Genomic DNA, 8457 nt, shown 5'->3' on the forward strand with positions numbered 1-8457 from the left:
CTGCAGCTCCAGTTTCTTGCTCCTTTGCTCTGCAGCACAGAGAGATCCATTTGATCCATGTGGGAAGTCCCAGAGTGGATGGGGAATGCTTAAAGCAATGATTCAGAGAATTCCTAGGCCCAAGGCAGATCTGTAAGAGGGAAAAGAAATTGAAAAGCAGGAGAAAACCTGGACATCGCTGCTCACATTCTGTATGGGTCTGCTCTGAGCAATTCTCTCTGCAGTGGGTCTGCTCTGAGCAATTGTCTCTGCAGTGACTTTGTAATCAGCTTGGAATCAGGGACAGACAGAAATGGTTGATCATATCTTTATGACAGGGACCAGAAATGATCCCCTAGGAATATTACTGCCTCCTCAGGATAGACCACCAACCAGGCAAGAAGGAAACAAGGACTTACTCATTCTGATCAGTGATGACAATCTCTCTGGGAGGACTGAAATTCTGACAAACCAGGCTATACTTTGAGAAGAACATATCCATGCCTCTTTTTCCCTTCCAAAATTCCTTTTAATCTTACAACTCATGTCTGTACCCCAAGGGTGGCTGAAGAGACACTGAACTGCTATCTTTCAAGGGTAAATCTGGATCTTATAATAATAAATTGTCTTTCTCTGTGCATTTTTTTTTTCTTTATAAGTTATGGGGCTTGAACTCTGGGTCTGCACACTGTCCCTGAGCTCTTCAGCTCAAGGCTAGAGCTCTACCACTTGAGCCACAGCACATCTCCGGTTTTCTGGTGGTTAATGGAAATAAGAGTTTCACGGCCTTTTCTGCCTGGACTTGCTTTGAACTGCAATCCTCAGATCCAGCCTCTTGAGTAGTTAGGATTACAGATGTGAGACACTGGCGTCTGGCTTTTTTCCTCTGTGCCTCTTTACCATGTCTTCTCAGGTGGTGTTTCAGTTTCTTCCCTTAGGAGAGACTGGGCAGCCAGGCACTTGTGCCTCATGCCTATAATCCTAATTACTCAGGAGGCTAACCTCTGAGGATCAAGGTTCAAAATTAGGGTGAGCAGAACAGTGTCTGAGACTCCAATTTCCAGTTAACCAGCAAGAAAGCTTACCTGGAGATATAAAGTTGTACAACGCACTAGCACTGAGAAAGTGAGCCCCATCAACCCCCCTCCAAAAAAATGGGAGGAGGAGAGCTCAAAGAAAGCCTGCTATACATTGTAACCATATATAAATATACATATATAATAATTCCTTAGAGATGCTCAATTGTAGTTGATATAAAATTAAAGATAGCAATGTTCATAAGTCAATAGACGTTAACTGATTTGAATAAAACGGGAAAACAACCAGATGTTATGAAATTTATAGACAATAGCAAAGCTTCTAGTATAAATATCAATGATGTGTTAGCATAGAAAAGAAGTTGAACACTAAACAATACAAAAAAAGGAAAGCCCATGAAATAAAAACTTTGAAGTTTTTCAAAATTTAAATCTCGTGCTTCCTGAATGACTCAAAAAAAAAAATGGACGAAATATACACCCAAAGAAAATATTTACAAGTCACACATGTGACAAAGTGCTAATATCTAGACTATATAAAGTTCTCAAAACTCAGCAGTAAAAACAAATTAAAAAGTAACCAGTAGATATGACAAGAGAAAACAGAAAAGATGTATTCATAGTAAAGGAAAAACTATCCTGCATACCAAAGTTGAAAGAAAATGTTTTTACCAACTAAACTTTGTAAAATTTATTTAAACAAGTACCATCACACCACCACAACAAAAGAAATTATTCATGAATAAAGTAATTCCAAAATCCAGAGCTGGTTGTGAGAATACCAGCCATATAAATAGACAGCATTTTTAGGAAAACAAATTTGAGTCATAGAAAACAAATCACCTGGGGCTGGGAAGGTGGCTCAGTGGTAGAGCGCTTGCCTTGCATGCCTGAGGCCCTGGGTTCGATTCCTCAGCACCACCTAAGCAAAAAGAAAAAAAAGCCGGAAGTGGCACTGTGGCTCAAGTAGTAGAGCGCTAGCCTTGAACTGAAGAGCTGAGCGACAGCGCCCAGGCCCAGAGTTCAGGCCCCACGACCGGACCCCCTGCCCCCAAAAAAAGAAAACAAATCACCTGACTATAGCCAAGTCAACTGACCAGCCCAGTGAATGGAGGATAACTACTTAATTGTTTGCAATTGAATCAGATAACTAGCTCCAGGGCTTTTGCACAGTATTGAAGCTCACTTACTATGGTTTCACCTTTTATTAGTTTGGTCTATTACATCCGGTCGAGAACCCAGTCCAAATGCATGGTGTCCTACAAAGTATAACTTGACACTAGCCACCAGGGAAATACCAGTCAAAAATCAAGATATCATCACATACCTCCTAAAACAAATAAAATAACCACTGAGGACATATCCCATTTTGGCTAAGAGGCAGATAAGTCAGATCTCTCACACTTTGCCAGTAAGATGGCACATTACTACTCTGGAAATAGATTGGTCATTTCCTTAAAAGTAGTGCACATGTTTATTATATAACCCAGCCATCATTCTCCTGAGTGTATATTCGAGGCAAAGGAAAACATAGGTTCACACAAAATCTTATATATATTCATAGCAGCTTTATCAATAATAAACCCGATAAGGCGCTGGCGGATTGCACCTGTTGTTGTATGGGAATTCAGTCACAAGAAAGAGAGAACTCACATTTTGCAAGGTTTAATTGGTAGTCTTTGTTAGGAAGTTGGCAACTGCAGGTGGACTCCTGTATCAAGGATCTGCAGCCCAGAATGTCACTTACACAAAGCTTTTATAGGCAAAAGCCCACATAACCAGTGTGAGAGATTAATTCTATCAAAAGTAGTACGCATAAGCAGAGCAAACTTGGTGAGGATACTTAATCCTAACAAAAGTGTTATATATGTAGGCAGAGCAAATTATCCAGGGGAACAATCGGGGCAATCAGAACCCAATTATCTAGGAGAAGCAAGACTTTCTGGGAGATTAACAACTCATGAACCATCTGCAATTTGAAGAAGGTTCTCTATTACCTCTAGAGCTCTCAAAAAATACCCATCTTTTTTTTTTAACTTCTCTTAAGATGCCAAGATGGCAACACTAAATGTCTTTATTTCACCAGGAGCAAATGTCACCCAGTGTATTTCCTATACCGAAGCATTTTGACCAGGTGGCCAGCGGCATCATCACCACATGCCTAGGAAACCACAGCATGGAGGCAGCAGACAGGACACAGGTGCTGGAGCACTGGATCCAAGTAGCCTTGGATCCAGTTATGCTGCAGGAGGGGCTCTGTGCCCCACTTCCCTTTCCTGCCCTCAACATGTTCACTCACAGCCCACTGCCTCAGTTCTCAGTCTGTCTCATGCCCTGTCCTTCCTTGGGCTGACTGCAATCCTACTCTAGTTCAACTAGGATCCTGCCATCTTCCCTACCTCCCCCACCCCAGCCCCTGGACAAAAGCAGGACCACAAGGAGCTCCCTTCTCAGCTCAGCTCACACAGTCATCATCCCTATGAATGCTGCCTGCTAATGCTGTCTGCTGCCTCTATGCATTGCTGTGTGCTCCCTCTATGCATTCCTATCAGCTCCACAGAGAAGGCCTGAAAAGGACATGGAAAGCAGTTTCCAGGTGAGTGGGCCTCTCTTCTCAGCAACTATGGGTTCCTCAGCTTAGCATCCCTCCTCTGGAAGTCCATTGGCAATCCCCCAGAACACATGCTGCAGTTCTGCACAACTCAGACATCTGGAGCCTTGCCCAGGATTTCCCTGCTAGCCTTGGCTTCCTTTGCTGCCATACAAAGGCCCCAGGGGACTTTTACTGTTGAGAAATTATAGGCACACTACTCTGTCCAGTGCTCTTCCAAATGAAACAAAGCCTGTGGCTTCCCCCACAGCCTTTGCTCCAGCCCCATGTGACTAAGATCACAGTGGGTCAGATCCCCATGCAAAGCTCTTTTCCCATTAGGATGAAAGCCTGCCTGGAAAAGGAAATCCATTCATACTCCTCTTCCTCCCACTTGCACCTCTCACCTTGTGTCTGCCCATCCTCCAGGCATATTCTTGAGGGTTTCCAGAAGCTAACTAAGATGTTCTCCCAGGATAAAATCTACAAGGTGCTAGGATCTTTGAAATAATAGGCTTTGGTCTGGGGGATGGGTGGGTGGGACACTAGAAATTCCGCCCTGATGACCTTTTTCAGAAGTTCTAGTTGTGTGTCAACCATAACAAGGCTAGACGCATCTGTTCCTTGCTTGGATATAGGGTAGACTGTATTGGGAACAAGAAGCCCCTGGCAACCTACTTGAGTGAGTGCAGGTATCTGTGGAGGAAGAAGGAACCGACAGGATTCAGGATCTCCAGCTTCATGCTGACATTTCCTCCTGACTGGGTGTCCTGTGACGGGTCTGCCTTCTCTACACTCAACCAGCCTGACACCTAGATGCCATGCACCTGCTCCATTTCTATGTGGGCTTCACATCACATGGAAGAGGCCCTGATGGGGACTTGGGGTCTGCAGATGCCCAGGGACCAGCCAGCCACAGAAACATCCTGTTAGAGATCCAAGGGTCCACATCCACCATGTAGACAGGCCTTGCCATATGCCCTGACTTGCCCAGGGAAAGAGACTGCTGTTGGTCACAGGGAGCCTGTGACCTCAGAGACCAGGCCATGGCTGTCACACAAGTGGGGACACTGGAGGGCTGAGTGGTGAGAGGAATGGAGTCTTCTAACCATGATCAATCCTACCCAGGGTAACAGCCAAACTGTATGGCCTTCTGGAAAAAACTCAAAAGAGGCCCCAGGAAGACCGTGAGGAACTTGTAAGTGTGAATGCCTGAGGCCAAAGACTTCCTAGGAGAGGTGGAGGGGGCTCCCACAGCCCAAACCACCTGTTGGCCCAGTCCCTGAATGCCCCATCACACCTGGACTTTTCACAGCTGGCATGTTGCAGGAATGAGATGCAGCAACTGCACAAGGGCCTGCAGGAGCACAGAAGTGGGTCATGGGCAGGACCATAGACCTTGCACAACTGCTTAGTGCCTGCCTAGGAAGGGACCAGACCCAGATCGATTTCTGTGAGCAGGTTAGTGGCCTTTGCTAGAGACTGAAGAGTGGATCATTGGAGGAGGAAGCCTGTCATGCCATTAATTCTTCTAGGTGGCTGTCTCCATGGGGCTGGGAGTAAGTCTGGAGTGACTTGGGAGAGGTTAAGAGGACACTTCTGATCATTCTCCACCCAATGCCACAGGACTATCCCGAGGGCACAGTACCTTACCTGGGCACCATCCTCACACACATGGCTTCACTGCACAAAGCCAAGGACTCCAAGGATGTAAGTGAGCAGGGCCACAGGCTGGGTAATCAGTCAGATTGGGGAAAAGAGCCTCTTGCTGACCTTTGGCCTCAGCAGGTGCCTGGAGTCCTTCCCTTCCCCAGGTGCCAAGCACCACAGCAATCCTACCTGCAGATGCCCCAAGCTGCCAGACCTCAGTGCTGCTGGTGACTTAGGTCCATTTCTCAGAGGGTGGTAAGTGTCAGTAGGAATGTGACACCAGGTCCTTCAAGATGACCTTCTCACTGCAAACCTCAGTCTCTCCAACATCCAGAGAGTTGAGCAGTCAGATCTCTGTCCTCTGGGCCCAGACTCCCTGCCCTAGACTTGAGAGCAACCCGAGTTCAGGTGTAGACAGTCTCTCCTCTGCTGGACTGACTTGAAAAGACGCAAAGAGACAATGCAAGCCTTCATTGTGGAAGCACCATTTTCTAAGTGTTGGGAAACTGGAGGAGAATAGAAAAGGAATGGACTGGACTTCATTCTCAACAGGCTAGGACTGTTTATTGCCAGCGAGGGGCACAGACCTTCCCATAGGTTAGGCGGTTGTACAAAGGACTGGAATGAGGTCAGGTTTATGTGGGTTTTAACAAAGAAGCAAAAATTTTAAAAATGGGCTATGGTTTCTTGGGGGAAAGGGTGGTATCTTTGGCTAGGCCCAGAGTGGAATGCTTCAACCTAGTGTGAGAGGCCTTTCAGCTGAGCCAAGGTTGGAATGACCTGCCTGCTGAGCACATGAGTGCAACTGGTGCTGTGCTTGACTATACTTCACAATGTGTCTGGCTTTGCCTCCACTCTGCTCCTGTGCCAACTGCTCACAAGTGATGCTCGTAAAAACCAACCTGTTCTAACAATTTATCTGTTACTTATTTGCATAATGATAGCACCAACCATTTACTTAACGTGGGGTAACATAGCACATTCAGCTGGGAGTATAAATGAAAACAACAGAGTAGTTTTGGCTAGTTGAATTCATAAAGATTTAAGACAGACTCCTTTCAGATGTAACAATGATGCCGAGAAAAGCACTGGTGTACACTGCTGGCACCACTGAGAAATTTATCTGGCTCTGGCTGAATATATGCACTTTGGGAAATGTATCACATCAAGGAAAAAACATATATGGATATGTTTAATATGTATTTACAGAGGGCAGTGGATGCTAGATATATTTTAATCTGTTAATATCCTTCAGGAGGATGAGATTCAGAAAGGTAGGGAAAATTAACTTTTTTTTGGTATGAATACCAAACCCATATACAGAAACAAGTACATAAAATGAAAACTGGATTTAGAATTCAGTTTTTTGAAGTGAGTAAGTTAAAAAAAAAAAGGTAAATTGATAGTTCACAAAAGTGATGAACCAAGAAGCAGGGCAGCAAGCACCTGAAGAAACAGAACATGCATGAAATAGGGATGAGGTGGTGGGAAACAGAAGTAGGTAAGAAGCTCTCCAGAATGATTTAGCTCATATGCAGTTATGCTCTATGGAAGTAGAGTTTTACTGATCTTTACCATAGTCGAAGGAAAACCCAGATATATACAAGAGCCAATAATATAAATATGTGTCAATTATATATATATAATGTATATATATACATATATATATATATATATGTATATATATACATTAGTTGGGAGGCCCTGCTAACCTGAAGGAAGCATAAAAGATTTAAAAATTACCCTTTTCAAAATGACTTAGAGGTTACTCTAGAGTAGGAAGTAATTACATTCGATGAGTTAAGCTATTACAAGTAAAAATGGCCACAACCTCCATTCAAAACCTAGTCAATGTAGTATAGTATGTACAAGCAGCACATGGAGCCTATTTTGTTTGCAGCTATTATAGTACTCCAGCTCAAGTTGACAAATTACACCTCTGTCGTGGACTTGGCTACATCTTGAATTAGTGCAGAATCCAGCCTTGGTACAATGCTGATGTATGCATGCTTAGATGTAGCATACTTGTTCTGGATATTCATATGTTTTGCAAGGCCCTAATTCACCATGACTATGTGTTAGCCAGCAGATGCATAAGAGGAAGAAGGGATTCCTCAGTGTAAGACAGGTAATGCTGAAGGGGGAAGTTTCCATTCCCCATCATCAAGAATGTCCAAGCCTGGTGCTGTGGCTCACACCTGTAAGCCTAGGTACTTAAGAGGCTGAGATCTGAGGATGGCTGTTTGAAGTCAGTCCAGGCAGGAAACTCCATGAAACTCTTATCTCCAATAAACTATTCCAAAAAGTCAGGTGTGGCCCTGTGGCCTAAGTAGTAGGGTGCTTGCAATCTGATGTCTACAAAGATCTGACTTGTAGGTGAAATACTTTCCACATTTTACATTCCTAACATTCTCTCCTGTGTGAGTTGTAAGATGCACAGTGAGATTAAACTTCTGCTTGAAAGACCTTCCACAGTTGTTACATTCATAAGGTTACTTTCCTGTGCGTGTTCTCTGATGAACATTGAGTTTTGCATCGTTGGGGAAAAGATTTTCCACATTTGTTTCATTCATAAGGCTTCTCTCCTGTGTGTGTGCTCTGATGCACACAGAGATTTGATATCCATCTGAAATACTTTTCCACATCTTACATTCATATGGCCTCTCTGATGCTTATTGAAGGTTGAATTGTGTTTGAAAGACTTTCCACATTGTTTACATTCATAAGTTTTCTCTCATGTGTGTATTCTCTGATGCCTGTGGAGACTTGATATATAGCTGAAATACTTCCCACATTTCTCACATTCATAAGTGTTCTCTGCTGTGTGTGTTCTGTGATAACATTGAGGGCTGAATTGTGCAGGAAAGATTTTCCACATTCATTTATATGGTTTCTCTCCTGTGTTTTTTTCTAATGTTTGTGACGATATAACATCTGTCTGAAAGACTTCCCACATGTGTTACATTCATAAGGTTTTTCCCCTGTGTGTGTTCTCTGATGCACACTGAGTTGGTACTTGTAGTAGAAACACTTTCCACATGTGTAAAATGCGTAAGATTTCTTCCCTACGTGTGTTCTCGGATGGAGGTGGAGATGTGAGATCCTTTTGAAAGACTTTCCATGAGTGTTATATTCATATGGTTTCTCTCCTGTATGTGTTATCTGATGCTGATCGAGTGCTGACTTGCAGACAAATGACTT

Source organism: Dipodomys spectabilis, unplaced genomic scaffold, assembly GCF_019054845.1.
Source record: "Dipodomys spectabilis isolate Male_0828 unplaced genomic scaffold, ASM1905484v1 ptg000092l, whole genome shotgun sequence".
Taxonomy (NCBI): domain Eukaryota; kingdom Metazoa; phylum Chordata; class Mammalia; order Rodentia; family Heteromyidae; genus Dipodomys; species Dipodomys spectabilis.